The sequence below is a fragment of the Pantherophis guttatus genome, chromosome 5 (genome assembly GCF_059756535.1).
Source record: "Pantherophis guttatus breed Tessera chromosome 5, ASM5975653v1, whole genome shotgun sequence".
NCBI lineage: Eukaryota > Metazoa > Chordata > Lepidosauria > Squamata > Colubridae > Pantherophis > Pantherophis guttatus.
The window spans coordinates 74,233,668-74,252,390 of NC_142067.1; the positions used below are offsets into that span (position 1 = coordinate 74,233,668).

Below are 18,723 nucleotides of genomic sequence, written 5' to 3' on the forward strand. Positions count from 1 at the left end.
CTATATCTTTTCTTTATTAATTTTTCATCCGTCCCTGTTAATATCTGATCTAATTGTTAATTTTTTATAAAAACCATACATTTTAGCGTCTTTCTCATATCGAGATTGTATCTGCACTTGTAGCCACCATACTATGTCAATCCCTTGACTATTCAATTCTTGTTTAGTTTTGAGTTCCCCCTTTTCATTTAAAATGTCTTTGTATCTTGTAATTTTTTTCATATTAATAACATTTGGATGTATCAATGGCTCCATTGTAGAGAGCCAGACTGGTATTTTCAAATAGTGTTCTTTTACCCATATCGATAATAATGCATTTCTAATATAATGTCTTCGGCAGTAACTATGTATTTTATTTTTCCCATACCATAAGAAGCCATGCCAACCCAATTGGAGATCATGTCCCTCCAAAATTAATAATCTTTTATGCCTCAAACTGATGCATTATTTCACCCATCTAAGTACCAAGGCCTGATAATACAACTCCCAATCTGGCAGCCCAAAACCCCATTTTAGAATCTTGCAGCATTTTCAAACTTATTCTTGCTTTTTTCCCTTGCCAAATATATCTTAATATTACTTAATTCTTCAAAGTATTTTTCCCTGCTTTATCGGGATTGTTTGAAATAAATATAATAATCTTGGCAAGATATCATTTTTATAGTAGCTATTCTTCCTGTCAGCGACAGTTGCAGGCTTTTCCACTTCTCCAGATCTATTTTAATTTGTTTGATCAACTTGTAGTAATTATCTTCTTTAATGATTGCACCTCTTGCAGTAAATTGAATTGAACTTCACCATATTCTTCTATTTTTTTAAATTAATTTGGGTCCAGTTTCTTGTGGGTCTTCCAGGATGAAAACCAAATCATCTACAAACACCTATAGCTTGTATTTTTCTTTTTTTTTAATTTCTATATCTTTTATTTCTATGTCTTGTCTAATATTTCTATTTAACACTTCCAATGTCAATATAAATAGTAAAGGGGATAGTGGACATCCTTTTTTTGTGCCTTTTTTATATTAAAGTTCTCTGCCTTTTGTTTGTGATATATTGCCTTAATCATGTTAATAAACTCTCACAAAGTCCATAGATTTTAGTTGTAATAACACAAATTGCCAATTTACATTATCATATGCTTTCTGGGCATCTAAGAAAATCAATACCATTTGTTTTCCAGGATGTGCTTCATAATACTCCAGTGTATTTAAGATCATTCTCATATTGTTTTTAATCTGTCTCTTAAACAGAAATCCATTCTGGTCTGAAAGTATAAATTCATTCAGAAACCTTTTTAGTCTCTCTGGTATTATTGAATCGTATATTATAATCAGCATTCAATAAAGATATTGGCCTGTAGTTTTTTATCTCCATTAAATCTGAATCTTCTTTCAATATAAGAATAATATTTGCTTCCATCCATGAATCTGGTACCTTCACTTCTAAAAATACTTCATTATAGACTTCCAACATTAATGGACCTAAAGTATCTTGTAAATACTTATAAAGTTCTGCCATCTGGTCCTGGTGTTTTGTTGTTCTTTTGCCTCTTGATCACTTCGGTTAATTCCATCATTGTTGTTCGTTCATTTAACATGGCTTTCACTGTTTCAGGTACTTTAAGTAATTCAGCTTTTTCCAAATATTGTTGTATTCTATCTTCTGGAATTTTCTCATGATCATACAGCTTTTCATAATAATCTTGAATTATTATTATTTTTTTCATCATTTTGGTAATAGAGAGTTCCTTTCTCATCTACCAATCAATGTATCAATTTCTTTTCTTTCTCTTTTTTCAATTTATATGCCAACCATCTTCCTGGTTTATTCACATTTTCAAAGAAATTCTGTTTAGCACTTATAATTTTTTGTGCCAATTCTTCTTTATCTAGTAAATTCAGTTTATGTTTTATTAGTTCCATTTGATTTTTTAAATTCTTTTTTTGGTGTTTCTTTCTGTAGTTCTAATTCTAGTCTTTTGTGTTCTTCTAATGTCTTTTGGTTTTGTTTCTTCTTATTTTTCTTTCACATATGTTATGGCTAGTCCCCAGATATACATATGCCTTAGCAGTATCCCATACATTTTGCAGTGAAGTCTCTTCTTTCCTATTCTTTTTAAAAAAGAAGTCCAGTTGTTTTTCCATTGTTTGTATAAATTCCTTGTCCTTTAATATTGATTGATTCAATGTCCATCTCAATTTTCTCTTTTGTCCTTTCCACTTAACTTTTACTGGGTTGTGGTCTGCCCAAATGCTTGATTCTATTTCTATTTCTTGCACATTTGCTTTTAACTCTGGTGACATCCATATCATATCTATTCTTGACCAAGACTTGTGCCTATTTGAGTAAAATGAATATTGATTTTTCTTAGGGTATATTTCTCTCCATACATCTTGAATGCCTATTTCTTCCATCATTTTGAAGAAGGTCTTTGGAAGTGTTTTTCTAGCTTTTTTGCCTACTTTAGTACTTTTATAATCAAGTTCTCTGTCTACAATTGCATTAAAATCTCCTACCGCACAAATATTTTCATATTCCAATTCTATAATTTTCTTGTGGAGTTTTTCATAGAAATCTTCTTATTTGTTGTTTGGTGCATATATTGCTATCAAAAGTATCTGTTTGTAGTTCATTGTTACCTCCACCATCAAAATTCTCCCATCTTCATTTGCAAAAATTTGTCTAGCGTTTGTTTTTTTTAATATATAAGGCCACCCCCCTTTTCTTTTGCTGTGCTAATGAAAAATATAATTTCCCAATTTTAGGATATTCCAATAATTTATTATATTGTTTTTTAATGTGAGCCTCTTGAAGACAAATTATGTCTAACGTTAATTTTCCTAATTTATTAAAAATTCTTTTCCTTTTCATAGAAGAGTTCAGTCCATTTATATTAACTGACAGCAATTTTATGTCTTCTTCTATCACTTTATTTATTTATCGCTATATAAATAGGTGTTGTTGTTCTACTTGCTCTTATTTCTCTCTGTTATTTTATCCTTGCACCTTCTCGTTCTGCACTTTCTTCTAGCTCTATTTCACCTTTCTCTTGTTGTGTGTTTCCCCCTCCTGATGCTTTCTCTTGCCTTTTACCATCTATTTCCTCTCTTCATCTTTTTGTCTCATAAAACCCAAAATACTGGTCATAAAATTGCTCTGCTTTGTCTATAGAGTCCAATCTGTGTCCCTTTTCCATCCAAGTCACCAATATTCCCTAGAGTACAAGCCATCTGAAATTTATTTCATGTTTAAATAATTGTTTTGTCAAAAATTGATTTTTTTTAAAAAAAATTGATTTATATGCCGCCCTTCTCCGGAGACTCAGGGCGGCTTACAATGCATTAAGCAATAACCTTCATACTTTTGTATATTTATACAAAGTCATCTTATTGCCCCCACAAACTGGGTCCTCAATTTACCTACCTTAGAAAGGATGGAAGGCTGAGTCAACCTTGAGCCTGGTGAGATTCGAATTTACAGTAATTGCAGACAGCTGGTGTTAATCACAATGCTATTAGTCTGCTAAGCCACCAGGCCCTTATATTGTTTCCTTATGTCTCTTACTCTTCTAGGAATTTGTTTCAGGACTACTATTTCTCTCCCTTTATATTTCAATGGTTTATCTCTTGCTCTCTGGAGTATTTCTGCTCTTATTGCCTTCTTAGAAAATCTCAGATGTACCTCTCTGGGGACTTGATTCCATTGAGAGCTGCTATAAAGCTGGGGCAGTCATAGCAGAAGCGTGGAAGTAAAGGGAAGTGTGGATCATCTGGTTGAGATGTCTGCTTTTCTTAAAAATACAAGGAGGTTTCTTTTCATAACCTCCTGGAAATAGCTAAGAGGAGAGAGTGGCAAAAAGAAAGGAGGGGGTAGTGGGTGTGTGCCAGTTTCTCTACCTCTGACAATACAGCAGCGAGGAAAGCGGGCGAGCCCAAACGAAAGAAGAGAAAATTAAATGAATTAGCAGAACTGATTTGGACAACAAGAGAATAAGAGCAGAAAGCCTGATAGAGTATTTTAAAACTTTTTAATCTTAACAAATGAAATTGAACTAAATTTAAGTGATGGAATGAATTGTTTTTAAAAGGAAAAACTTTTTCTATTTATCCTGGGTGAAAATGAACTGCAGTGCCACCTAGAGGCACCACTGAAAGGATAATGAACTGAATAATAAAGTTAAATGAATAAGACAAGACAAGAATGACATCGCTGAACTGATTAGAAATTGTTTGGTCTAATAGACTGAGGTACACTGAGCCTTGTTTTTAAATTCAAGCTGGAAAAGTATACCTTTTGAAGTTTGCAAAAGAAGAAGTAACAGAAAACATTATTGACAACTCCCATTCGGTTTGGCTTTTCGGGTATTGTGGATAACAGAGTGGAGATTATACTTGTTAATTTTTAGTTCCTTTTTCTTTCTTCTTCAGTTGCTTTTTTTTGTGTTTAACAATTGGTTGGATTGTGTTTTTCCTTTTTTTCCCTTCTTTTTATTTTTGATTGTGCTTCTTTTTTGTACACAGACATTCCTCTTTTTTTCTTTTTTTTCCTGGCTTGTTGGCTTTTTGGTCTAGTTAATTCCTCAATAGAGGAAACTTGGATTAAGGTTAGAAAAACCTGAAGATTAACATCGTGAACATTGGATTTAGATTGTAATTCTCTATTTTTTATTGTTTTGTTTTTCGTTATCTCTCTTTGTCTCCTTTGTATTTTTCTTTTCTTTTTTCTTTTTGGTTGGTTGGTTTACTTCTGCTTTTTTTTTTTTTTAATTCACCCAACGGGGTGGATTAAATATTTGGATTATAAATTCTATTTGGATTACAACCTGGTGGATTATAATATCAAGACTCTACAAGATGAAGAAAACAACAACACATCTTCCTTCAACAGCCTCGGCAACAACTTCTAGCCCTGCAGCTCAGAGAACATTGGACACTATGACTATGGAACTGTAATTTAAAAATATGATACAGGCGTTTCATGAGGACTTCAAAGAAAGAATAGGCAAATTAAATGAGAGAATGGAAAAAGTAGAAGGGGAATTAAATGATGTCAAGAGGATAATTGAAAAAAATGAACAAAGAATACAAAAGGTGGAAGAAAAAGTAGAATTGACAGAAAAAAGAGTGGGAAAGCTGGATGACACTTACAATAACTAATAAAAACCAGGAAAAGACAATTATTTCTTTAGAAATGGATCGTGCAGATTATTATCTAAGATTTCAAAACATAGAAGAGAAAGGGGAAAATTTAGCTGAAATAAAGGTAGAGTTGTTGGCAGAAGCAATGGAGGAAACTAAAGAAAAGATATTGAGTGAGATAGATGAGATTTTTAGAGTACATACTAGCAATGAGAAACAAATTACCTAGGGAGGTGCATGTAAGATTCACCAAGAAAGCAATAAAAACAGAGACAGCAAGAAACAACCCAATAAAATATAAATGCAGAGAGATGGTGGTGTTGAAACAAATACCTAGAAGAGTTAGAGATCTGAGAAAAGAGTACCAGTTCTTGACAAAATGTTTAATTAAAAAAGGAGTAAGCTTTAGGTGGTTAATATAGGAAGGAATATTTCTGAATTGGCAGGAGCAAAAACACACAGATTAGACTCGCTAAGGAAGGCAGAACTATTTTATTTTTTTTATTGAAAAAGTTTTTCAACTACAAATTTTTCCCCCTTTCCCCCCCAACCCCCCTCCCCCTCCCCCCCCCCATGGCTTCTGCAAGATGAAATCCAAATTAGTATCACATTATATAATACTTTACCACCCTTTTACACCACCCCCTCTTCCAAAAGTCTTTTTTACAATGGTAGAGGAATTAAATATTCAAGATGTTTGGAGAAGAAGATATCCGAAAGAAAAACGATACACTTTTTATTCAAATATACATATGTCATGGTCTAGAATAGATATGATGTGGATATCAACTGATTTATTAGTTAATATACAAGATATAAACATTGAAGCAAACACATGGGCAGATCGTAATACGATCACATTTATATGGAAGGGACAAAAAAAGAGATCAAGATGGACATTAAATCAAACAATATTAAATGAAAAAGAGTTTCAACAATTTATGGAGAAAGAATTGACTTTCTTTTTCAGAGAAAATAAAAAGGAAGATACCTCATTACAAAATGTGTGGGATACAGCAAAAGCATACATTCGAGGATTGGCAATGACTTATTTGGGAAAAAGGAATAAAAAGAAAAGACAAACTTAAAAAAAATTGGAAGAGGAGTATAAGAAATTAAAATGGAACTACAGAGAGATAGACAAAATAAGAGGATTAAAAATCAAATGGACCTTTAAAAACATGAATTAAATCTAATTGAAAAAGAGGATTTGACGCGCAAAATAAAAACTTCTAAGCAAAATTTTTTGAAAATACAAACAAGCCAGGAAGATGGTTGGCATACAAAATGAAAAAGGAGAGAGAGAAAAAGTTAATCAATCAACTAACTAACTGTAAGCTATCAAAATGAAGAAAAGAAAAAAATAGTACAGAATTATTACAAGAAACAATATAAACAAGAGACAATATCAGAAGAAAGGATAAAACAATACCTAGAAAAATCAACTATCCTTGAGGTGGCTAAGAGACTACAACCGGGAGAACGGCTGTAAGGAGCTTTCCCAAAAGCAAATTAGGTTTTTCTTTTTAACGTTTGTTAAAAAGAAACGTTTGTTAAAAAGAGCCTTGATAGTACAGTGGTTTAGTGCACCCTGTTATTAACACAGCTGCCTGCAATTTCTGCCGGTTCGAATCTCTCCAAGGCTCAAGGTTGACTCAGCCTTCCATCCTTTCTAAGGTAGGTGAAATGAGGACCCAGTTTGTGGGGGCAATAAGCTGACTTTGTATAAAATATACAAAAGAATGAAGGCTATTGCTTAACGCATTGTAAGCCGCCCTGAGTCTCCGGAGAAGGGCAGCATATAAATCAAATTAAAAAATAAAAAAATAAAAAAAACGTTTTAAAGTATTTTTATATTTTTAACTCACTTTTAATCTATTTTTAATCTATACCGGACTCTTACAAAGCACATATAGTGTGGCTACTGTTTGTTTTAGACATATTTTAACAACACTACAACCTGCGTTCCTGGCCTAGGCTACTCCTGTGACTCCTCCTTGCAAGGCCTGAAATTCGGATTACCGGACTTGTTGACAAACCTCACTGGAGGCCCCTAACTTCGGAGGGGATTTTGAGCTGTTTGTTTTTGGAACAAGTACAGTAAGGAACTGGCTGCAGACGCTCCTGGTAGGCCTGCCTTTAATGAAACTTTATCAGCTTTTTAGTCTCCTTCCCCCACATATTTCCCTGTGAAATAATTTAAACAATTTAAACATTTCTGAAAATAGATGATAGCAAAGAAGTAGGAGTAAAAGACAAGCCGTTGTTTGGAAAGGAGATTGGTTTTTACCTCTGTGGTGCCTCAGCTGAGACCATCATTAAGGCCTACCTTAACTACGATTGCCGAGGGAGGATAAATTATTGCGATATTTAATTTCGCTGAGAGATACTGGACATCGAGAGGATCTTCCAATTCTTAAATGGCCCTCACTCCGCAGCTAAGGAGGGTGAGATTGCACACTGTCCTGACGCGCGGAGAGAGTGGGAGGGTGTAAGACCTCAACCCAAACAACAAAGCATTGCAAGTACTGATGCTAACCCTCATCAAGGAAGAAGGTTGTTAAAGAAACAAATCGCTTTAAGGATAAGGAAAATCCCATGCAATAGAGGACGATGGACTTCAGAGGAAAGGATAACCCTCTCACTTGCACAGCTATTGAAATCTGATCCTTTATTAATAGATCTACTCAGATATGAAAAACTTCCCCAGCATAGCAATTGTGTTCGACTAATACTGCATTTTGACAGCAATACTATACCGAACGCTGTAATGAAAAGAAAAGGATCCCTGCTCAGATTTGAAGTCATTCCTACAAGAGTCTTCTCGAGTGGGCCTATTAAACCGCTTTTACAAGGACTTAACCAAACATCAAAAATGGTACCTAGGAACCACTCTGCTACCTCCAGGGTCTTTCCTCCAGAATCCGGAGAAACTATAGAGGCAGGCCAGTTCAGGGAGGTCCCACATATGAAGGCAAGCACTGACAAACCAGAGGATGTTATAATCAGCGAATTTGTCTCCTTGTCTCCAAAGGAGCAAAGGTCGATGTTAATTGAATTTGATTTATTAAGATCTTCGCTAGCAGAAGCCTGTAGTTCAACGAGAAGGCTATCCAAGTCGGAAGAACGGGGAAAGCATGTGCAGACAAGGCCTAAAGTCGTTAAGTCCTCCAGCGGGATAGAAGGGAAGGCAAAAGTCTTTTCAAAGAAACAAAGACCATGAACATAGCGGCAGAAGTTCACCCTCCCCCAACAGTGCAACTGCCCTCACCTGTCTCATCTTCCTTAAGAACGGAGGAGGCACTTCAGCAACAAACAGAGGCCACTTTTGACTCCTTTGGCACTCCAGAGAAGGCGGTGGTAGTAATTCCGGACCCCTCCACCAGAAGGGTGGAGGAAGAGACACAAGGAGTAGTGCCTCGGGGTGACTAACTAGACAACAAATGGCCAACAACTAGGGTATCTTATATCCCTAGCCTTTCCCTCCTGTCCTGGAATATAGCGGGCTGGAAAGGCATTGCAAACCGGATGGATTTTATAAAATTGATTTCAACACATCATCTCATCCTCCTTCAAGAAACCTGGCTGACTACTAATGATCCACAGATCAACTTACCGGGTTTTGCCTCATGGCATAAACCGGCAGGCAAAGTCAATTTAAGAGGGAGGGCAATTGGGGGCTTAACCACGTTGGTCAAAAGGGATATGGGATGGAAGGGTGAAGAAATTTCTTTAGATCCTCAATTCCAATATATTCTGCCTATTAGATGTACGTTCAGGGGGATGGACTTAATCTTAATTAATGTATATATTGCTCCATTCTCATTCCACCTTCTAGGAAGGGATTTGTGGGATGAATTAGATTCAGTATTAGCTACCTTAAAGGGACGCTTTCCCCAAGCAAAAATTATATTAGCTGGAGATACTAATGCAAGACGAGGTCCCTCAATGAAGAGCTATGCTAACCGAGGCCTGGTACCAACTGGTTACTTTTATAATGAGTTCACTTGGTCCTCAATGGACAAGAGGACCAATAAATATGCCCAGAGGTTAATTTCCCTGCTGTTTATGAATGATATGCAAGTACTTAGTGGCTCGAGTGATGGGTATATATATCCCTATACTTTCTCATCCAACAAAACCTCAACCTCTATCGATTATATCTGAACTTCCTCTAGTTTAGTACTCCATTTTTCAGAAGTAAGAGCTATATTTAGAGAGGAAAGTGACCACTTTCCCATCATGGCTCTGGTTTCACTCTCTTCAGAAGTTAGGCCTCATTCAAGAGAGGAAATTGACACCTTAGCAAACGCCCGGGTTTATAACTATAAAAGGTTATATTGGCACAGACTTGATGTCAAATCTGTCACCACTTATTTGGGCTCAGACGAAGCCAGACACCTAGCAAGGGAAATCTCCCAATCTAAACCCGGAGACAACACCCCAATGCCAGCTTATACAGAGCTAACTTCTACTCTTAAGAACTTAATGATCCAGAACGATAGAAAAGTAGATGGGATCTCTAGAAAGTGGTTTGATGATGATTGCCATAACTTGAGGTCAAATCTAAGAGCCGCAGTTAAGAAAGTTAACCAATCCAGACAGGATGGTGATTATTCAAATATGGTTCAACTCAGGAGAGCATACAAATCCCTACTAAAAAACAAGAAAAGTAGCTATAATACCAGGATGTGGAAAGAGGTAGAAATGGCAGCGAAATCCCAATTCCCTACGATCTTTTGGCATAAGATAGCCGGTATATTAAAACAACGTTCCCCATTTATGGACACTGATATATCAGCAGTAAAATGGGAGAAGCACTATCTTGCTTTATTTGATGGTAACAATACAACAAATGTCTTGCAATTGGATATCCTCCAGCAAGAATTAAGGAAATGTCCGGAATGGACACCAGTTACCCCTACCGAAGTTAAGCATATAATTCAATCCTTAAAGGCCGGGAAGGTCCCTGGAGAGGACTTGTTGCCTCCTGAACTCTTTAGGTCCAACATTGACTTTTGGGTACCGATGCTGGTAGCACTGTTTACTTATATCGATAAAGTAGGGATAATCCCTGAAGGGTGGAGGTTAGCTATAGTTTTTCCAATTTTTAAGAAAGGTGACAGAGCTGCCCCATCCAACTACCGACCCATCAGTCTTCTTAATATAATTTCAAAAATGTATACGAAATATCTCCTAAATAAAATAGAGGACTGGTGCTTGGATAAGGAAATTCTGGCAAATGAGCAGGCAGGTTTTAGATCAGGTAGGTCTACCATAGACAATTGTTTTGTCCTTTCCCACTTAATTAATAAATACAAGACCCAGGGGAAAAAGCTGTATACCGCCTTTATTGATCTTACTGCTGCTTTTGATTCTATAGATAGGAACCATTTGTGGAGGAAACTACAAATTATGGGGATGGACCCCAGACTTATTTTGTTGATCAGGATTCTCTATACGAATACGGCAATTAGAGTCAGATATGCAGCAAATGGGGCTTCAACAAACAGCATACCGACAACTAGAGGAGTGAGGCAGGGCTGCCTGCTGGGCCCTACTCTTTTTAACCTTTATATAAATGATATCCCAGCGCAGCTGGATGATCTTATGACGCACAGCCCCCAAATAGGCTCTAGATTTATTAACGTATTAATGTATGCCGATGACTTAGTGTTGTTTTCTAGAACCCAAATAGGATTGAGGAGACTTCTTGACAAGCTCACACGTTACTGTACTGCAAACCACTTGACTATAAATGTAGCTAAATCAAAAGTTTTAGTCTTTGGCAACAAAAATAAAAAGCACAATTGGCAGATTAATGACACAAAAATTGAACAAGTTACCCAATATACTTATCTTGGAATTGTTTTTTCCAGTGCAGGAGGTTGGACTCCGCACCATCAATACCTTTCTCAAAAGGTTAGAGCAGGAGCAAGCCTTGTATCTAAATTAAGTAAACGAATCCAACCAACCTCCATTTTACCTCTTCGTAAAGTCTTTCAGGCTAAACTTGTTCCGATCATGCTCTATGGTGCTGAAATTTGGGGTCTTACAGAGGCCCCCATATTAGAGAGAACTCAAAATAATCTGTTAAGGAGGATGCTTGGGGTAAACAATTCCACTTCAGCTGCAGCCGTCAGAGCTGAATTGGGACATTTCTCACTGTACACCTATACAATCACTTGGGTGGTAGCCTACTGGCTAAAAATGACCCAGATGGATGCCAGCAGACTCCCTAAAATATGTCTAGAGGAACACCAGATTTCAAATCCTCAAAGGTATTCCTGGCTAACCCGGCTGTCAGAAATATTGAACCGATATGGCGTAGGGTTCCCGTTGTGTGACACACTGAACCAAGTTAAACAACGGATTAAAGACATACATGGGCAAATGGACATGGCAACCCTTTCAACTAATCATTCCCTTAAACTGCTGACAGCAGTTAAAACAACTTTCACTCTGGAAAAGTATTTACATTTAGAAATGCCATCAGTGGAGAGACAGTTATTTGTTAAGTTTAGATTCAAACTTCTAGATACCAACGTTAGATTCGGCCGCTATCGGAAAATCCCGTATGACAAAAGAATATGCATATGTGGGGTAAACGTCGTGGAGGACACGGCGCATATAATATTTGAATGTAGTCTCTATCAAGAAGTAAGAAAACAATATCTGTCCCCAATTATAAATAAATTTCCCCACTGGAATATAAGCCAAAAATTAGCATTTCTGTTGAGGGCTGACTCTCCTCCCCTGGTAAGAGCGATCACTCGATACCTTAAAAGAATGACGGCAATACGAGCCAGTTATATCAAAAAACATTTTATCGATTGTAAGGAAGATGAGCTCAGTTAGAGAGGAGCTATCCTATTTGGGTTATCTAGTCTTGGCAATTTAGCTATTGAAATTTGATATTGTAAAATTTTAATGTCATCTATCATATATTTTTAGATTGCTATTTTTGTAACTGTTTTATCTTTTTCCCTTTTTTTTTTCCTTTTCTGTTTTGTTTTGTTTGAAAAGGCCTTCGGGCTATTCAATAAACTATACTATACTATACCTAGAAAAATCTGAATTACCCAAAATACCAGAAGATTACAAAAAAGCGTTAGAGGAAAGAATAACGATGATGGAATTAACAGAGGGGATTAAAAAACAAAAGAATGGCAAAACGCCAGGCCCAGACAGATTGCCAGCAGAGCTATATAAAACATTACAAGATGTAATAAGCAACACAATGCTGGAAGTATTTAAGGAACTCCTCATAGAAGCGAAGATACCAAACTCGTGGATGGAGGCATATATTACTCATACCAAAAGAAGATACAGATCTGCAACAAATAAAGAACTATAGACCGATTTCCCTATTAAATGCGGATGATAAGATATTTGCATCAATAATGGCTGATAGATTAAAGAGATTGTTAAATGAATTTATACATATGGACCAAAATGGTTTCCTATCCAAGAGACAGATTAGAGACAATATGAGAATAATTCTGAATACTTTGGAATATTATAAAGCACATCCAGAAAAACAAATGGCGTTGATGTTTCTTTTTTTTTTATTGAAAAAGTTTTTCAAATACAAATTTTCCCCCTTCCCCCCCTCCACCCTAACCCCCCCTCCCCCTCCCCTCCCCCTGTGGCTTCTCCAAAATAAAACCCAAATTAATAACAGATTATATAATACTTTACCATCCTTTTGTACCACCCCCATATACTAACCCTTTCTTTCTAACAATATTATTATATCCCCCTTATACTATACATTTCAGAAACAACATTCAACTGTAAAATTATATAATAAATTCGAATTTAGCAATTTCATCTATTCAATTCATAATCTATCCTTCTAACAATATCATTATATCCCCCTTGTACTATACATTTCAAGGCAACATTCAAAGCAACTTTCAGCTGTAAAACTATATAATAAATCCTAATTTAGCAATTTCAACTCATAATCTATCCATTTCCTCCTCCCCCATACATATATCTCTTAATTCAAATCTTTTACATATATTGATATAACATAACATCCCTTCTCCTAAACTAAACAATCAGTAAACTAACCTATCTCCACCCACTTTCCTACAGATCTACATACATAATATTTTCAATATCTTTATTCTTCTGCCCATTCCACTAAAAAAAAAAAAATACTTACATATATATATAAAATCCTCAATTGACTTTAAGTTTGTAATCCATATGATATCTTCTGTAATGTCTCTCAGCTGGATTGTTAATTCCATTACCCATGTTAGGGTAGCATCACATCCTAATTCCAACAGTATGTTCGGTATCTTCAATTACCATCTGCCCCCATCAATAGTAAATATTTTCATATATAAAAAAAACCACCTGAGTGACTTTATATTTATATTCCATATAGTGTCGTCTATAATGTCTTCCATCTAGATTATTAATTCCAACCACCGTGTTGGGGTAACAGCCAGATCTTCTGCATGCCCCAATCCCATAGTTCTCTTGCCTTATAGCTCAGCATAAACGTAATCCATTTGTCAAAGAATCCAAAATAGAAAATTCCAATCCACTCAATTTATGGCCATCTTCACATCCCAAGAGTACAGCACTACAGAGATCTGTCACTCTCCTCAGGATAATATAAACCAATACTTTGCCTCAACTAAATTTCTAAATATTCAATCGTCTCTTGAGTAACTGGCATTACACTGTTGTTTGATCTAAAAGTTTTTATTTTTGTAGGACCTGCTTCTTCTTTTCTTAACTTTTTGTGGCTTAGATCTCCATCCTGGTTTCCTTTCTATGAGTTGTATATCAACTGTTTGGTTTCCATGCTGGTCTGTAGCTTGATAAGTCATCACATTAGAATCCAAAGCCGCCTCTCTAGTATTTATAGGTAATCCAACTATAGCCTCCGAAGGAGAATCCAGAAGCGGCTCATCCACAAAAGCCTCTGTAACTTGTTGTTTTTCCGTTACCTCCACCTCCATCTGCTTAGCCTGAATTTCAATCTCTTGTTGATTTTGCTTTTCTTTATTCCCCTCGTGTATTATACGTGGAGATGTTAAACCCATTTTAAAAACCTTATAGTAAAATTCTTTCGCTTTTTCAACAGTATTTAATTGATATCGTTCTCCTTGATATCTCAATATTATACCAACTGGGACATCCCACCTGAATGGATGTTTTGTTTCTTTAGTTCAGTCACCAAAAATCCAAAATCTTTTCTATCTTTTAACATCTTAGGCGGTAGTTCTTTAAATATCCAGATCTTCCTTCCATGCATTTCAAGAGTGGAGTTGAAAGACTTTTGCACAATATCATTTCTTATTTCTTTATCTGTAAAGTAAATCACCACATCTCTAGGCAACTACCTTTGCTTTGCCACCCAAGAATTAACTCTGTAGGCCTTATCAATCTTGCAGGATACATCTTCAGGGCTAACCTTTAAAATCCTAGCCAGAACTTCAGCAGACATCTTTCTCAAATCTTGTCTTTTATCTTCCTGTATTCCCCTAATTCTAACCGCAAATTCCATGAGTCTGAATTGCATTATTGTGGTTTCATTTTCAATCCTTTGTTTTATATTATCTATACTGTAAGTCTTATAGTCAGCTTCCTTTATTTTTTTAAACTCTACTTCTGAGTTTTTTTCTTGAATCCTTATTAAATCATTTTCAATTCTTTGTATTTTATTATCCAAATTATAAATCTTATCATCAACTTCCTTAGTGTCTATTTTTGAATTTATAATTTCATCCATCTTCAGAATTATTTCTATAAAACTTTTCATATGTTGCTTCAGAATATCATACTTTTGTTGAATCAACTCTTTAATTTCCTGTCTAAAATTTTCAAGATTAAGATTCACAGTCTTATCATGTCTTGCCATCTCCTCCAGTAAAAATTTCTTTAGGTCTATGAAGCCATTCTTCTGTATCTTCAAACTCTCAACTTGTTCATGCGATTTATAAATGGGAGAGTCCCCCCCCCCCATGGCTTGGTTATCTGGCTTTGTCAGTTTTAGCGCCATCCTGCCACACAAAAGATTTTTTTTCCCTTTTTCCTTTTAAAGAAAAAGACTTCTCTCCAAACAATATCAATAACAAGAAACATGAAATAAGAATTTTTTCTCTTCACTTCTAACCAGTACTTTTGCTAGATACTTTGTAACTTTGTAACTTCGTAACGTTATAAGCTATTCAAACGGAAGGACTTTCACTTTCAGCTTTTCTCAAGCCTCAGCCAGTCGCCATTTTAAACTCTCCTTTTTCCTCCTTTCACTCTTCTTTAACTTTAAAATCAGTCTTGGGGGTTAGAATACTTGCAGTTTAGGATCCCCGATCCGAATTTCATCCTGCTTATTCAGATGATCTGTTAATTTCGTTGATTGGTCCGGTCCCAGCGCCTGGCTCTGCAAAAAGGCAGAGTTCTCCCGAAGCCCGGAGCAGCGGCGAGCCGAAATAGGGAGCCACAACCTGCTCGTCCCCAAGAGTAAAAAAAAGAACTCTGGGGACTTCGCAGAGGGCTCTACCTGCCCTCGCCTGCTCTGTCTCACATTTCCTTCAGGAAATGGAGTTTTTCGAGCCACCTTTCAGATGTAAAGGCGGCTCTCTACAGGCAACGGGGCTGGCGGTCTCAGAGGACCATCTGGCGGCGACGGAAGCCAGACCGGAAGCCGGCGTTGATGTTTCTTGATGCACAGAAGGAGAATTGGCAATTTATGACAGACTATGGATTTGGGGGGAAGATTTATAAATATGATTAAAACAATTTATTATAAACGATCAGCCAAAGTGATGGTAAATGGAGATATGACCGAGAAGGTTAATATTATGAAAGGCACAAGACAGGGTTGTCCTCTATCGCCATTATTATTTGTGTTGACATTAGAGGTATTAAATAGAAATATAAGACAAAATGAAGAGATAAACAGTATTAGAATTAAAAGAAGAAGAATATAAACTACAGGCATTTTCAGATGATTTAGTCTTTATTTTAGAAGAGCCGCAAGCAGTTGGGCCAAAATTAATAGAACACAAATAGGAGAATATGGAGAAGTGGCAGGGTTGAAAATCAATAAAGAAAAAATGAAAATATTGGTGAAAAATATCACAGAGAAACAGAAAAAGGAGTTAATGGAGAAATTGGATATACAGATTACTAAAAAAGTAAGATACTTAGGAATTCAGTTAACAGGAAGATGTATCATGATTAAGGAGGATAATTACTATAAATTGAAAAGACATATTGAGACAGATTTGGAGAGATTCGGAAAACCAGTAGCAAACATCCCTGCCCCCCCCCCAATGCCCAGCTGAGCCACACAATCATCAAAGGCTTTTTTTTTAATTTTTAAAAGCTTTTTTTCCTACAACCTCTTCCGCTGAAAAAATGCTTTTAAAAGTAAAAAAAGCCTCTGCTGATCAGGCAACTCAGCTGGGATCATCAGAGGCTTTTAAAAGCATTTTTTTTTACTACCTCTACGGCCGAAGAGAAGAAAAATGTAGAAAAAATGGTTTTAAAAGGTAAAAAAAAAAAGTTGGCCACGCCCACCCAGTCACATTACCCTCCCCAAGCCACACCCACAGAACCGGTAGTAACAAATTTTACATTTCACCACTGCATTGGAGGGTCATGATCTGCAACTGGGCTGGCATGCTTTTTTATGGTATGGGAAGAATAAGATACATAGTTACTTTCAAAGACATTATGTAAGAAATGCTTTATTATCAGTATGGGAGAAAGTTAGTGTAATGATTGCCTCTCCTTCCAACTTAAGAAAGTAAAAATTCTTGAAACATGGTCGTTCAAAAGGAACCTTTTATTAACCAGAAGTGATAGCAACCCAGTTAAAGCAAGATCTAAATACCCTTAGGCAAGTCAAGTAGGATTAAAGCAGTAGAGACCCCTCCCTTTAAGTCAAAATGCAGATTTTAGCCAATACACAAGTGTGAAGATGTTTTCTTTACTAGTTTCTCTGAGAACCCAAACAAACATGTATTAACACCGTTATCCTATAAAGTGAAACAACCCACATGGCTATCATAAACATTCCTCCACGTTAAGAGGATCTCAGGGCTCTTTGGCGCCAGGATATAGGTTGTAAAATATCTGTTGACACAGGCAATGCTATTAAATTGAATCCAAGCCTCCCCCTTCTCCCAATTGATTGGCAGTATCACTCTTAGGGATCTGACAGTTAGAGAAAAACATTATTTGAAAATACCAATATGGCTTTCAACAATGGAAGCATTAGTACATCCAAATATTATTAACATGGGAAATATTATTAGATATAAAGATATTTTATCAGAAAAGGGGGAATTGAAAATGAAACAAGAATTAGAAGAACAAGGGATTGATATGGAATGGTACACACAAGTGCAAATACAATCGAGATATGAAAAAGATGCAAAGTTATACGGTTTTTATTTGGAGATGACAAAATTGGATGAGATACTCACAGGAACAGATGAGAGAATGATTAAAAAATTGTATAGTTACTTACTTTCTATTAAATTAGAAGAAGAACAAGTAAAAGAAACAATGATAGCATGGGCAAAAAACTTTGGATACACAATAGTTAGATAAATGGCAGCAACTATGGGAAAGAAACTATAAGTTAACAATGGCAACATACAAAGAGAATTTGTATAAAATGTTTTATAGATGGCATATGTCACTTGACAGATTGATAGATTGGCAAAAATGTTTAAAGATGAATCAACTAAGTGTTGGAAATGTCACCAGACACCAGGATCGTATTACGATATGTGGTGGACATGTGCAGAAGTGAGAAATTATTGAGCAAAAATTCAGATTTGGTTAGAGAAAATGATTCAGCAATATATTGATTTAAAATCGGAGCTGTTTCTGTTGGATACTGTACCTGAGAAAATTAGTAAAGAAAATGTATATTTGATTATTCATGTAATAACTGCAGTGAGAATTGTATTTGCACAAAATTGGAAAGCGGAAAAAATCCCTACAGAGGGAGAGGTAATTAAGAAAATATTAGAATGTGCAGAAATGAATAGATTAACATTAGCAATTAAATGGAAGGAAAAATCGGAATATTACAACATATGGGGGCAATTTTATTATTGGATTGAAAATGAATATGGACAAAAAGTGGTGTAAAATTAAATAAATCCGGAAGAAAAATGTTTTAACAGGAGATATATTAAATTGAAATGTAAAATCAAAAAAATATAAATATTATGAAGACACCAAATTTGTACCCAGATGACACACTGAATGATAAATGATGCAATGTTTGTTTTAAAAAAAATAAAAAACTTTTAATAAAAAAATCAATCCACAAGATCCCGTTTTCTTTTTCCCCTTTCTTATTCTCAGTCTCCAAACAGTTTAACATTCTTTGCTGTTGTAATCCACAAAATCAGTTTGTATGTTAATCCCAGTTTCTTCAAAAACTGTTCTCTTCTTCTCTTGATAAATTTGTAATCCACAAAGGCCCACCAAACCCCAGAGTTCAACCACCAAGGCTCATAAATCACCAAAAAGGAGAGCTCAGTCTTCCACCTGATCTAAAAGTAAATCCCTGCTGTTTCCCAGTATCAATTTA

The 18,723-nt window shown here is 35.7% G+C and overlaps 1 protein-coding gene across 8 annotated transcripts in view; it reads right to left on the reverse strand.

Annotated features, from left to right (window-relative positions):
• The window catches only part of POLA1 (DNA polymerase alpha 1, catalytic subunit), a 559,576-nt gene that overhangs the window by 378,403 nt on the left and 162,450 nt on the right, over window positions 1-18,723 (reverse strand). The gene's annotated exons all lie outside the window — the stretch shown is intronic.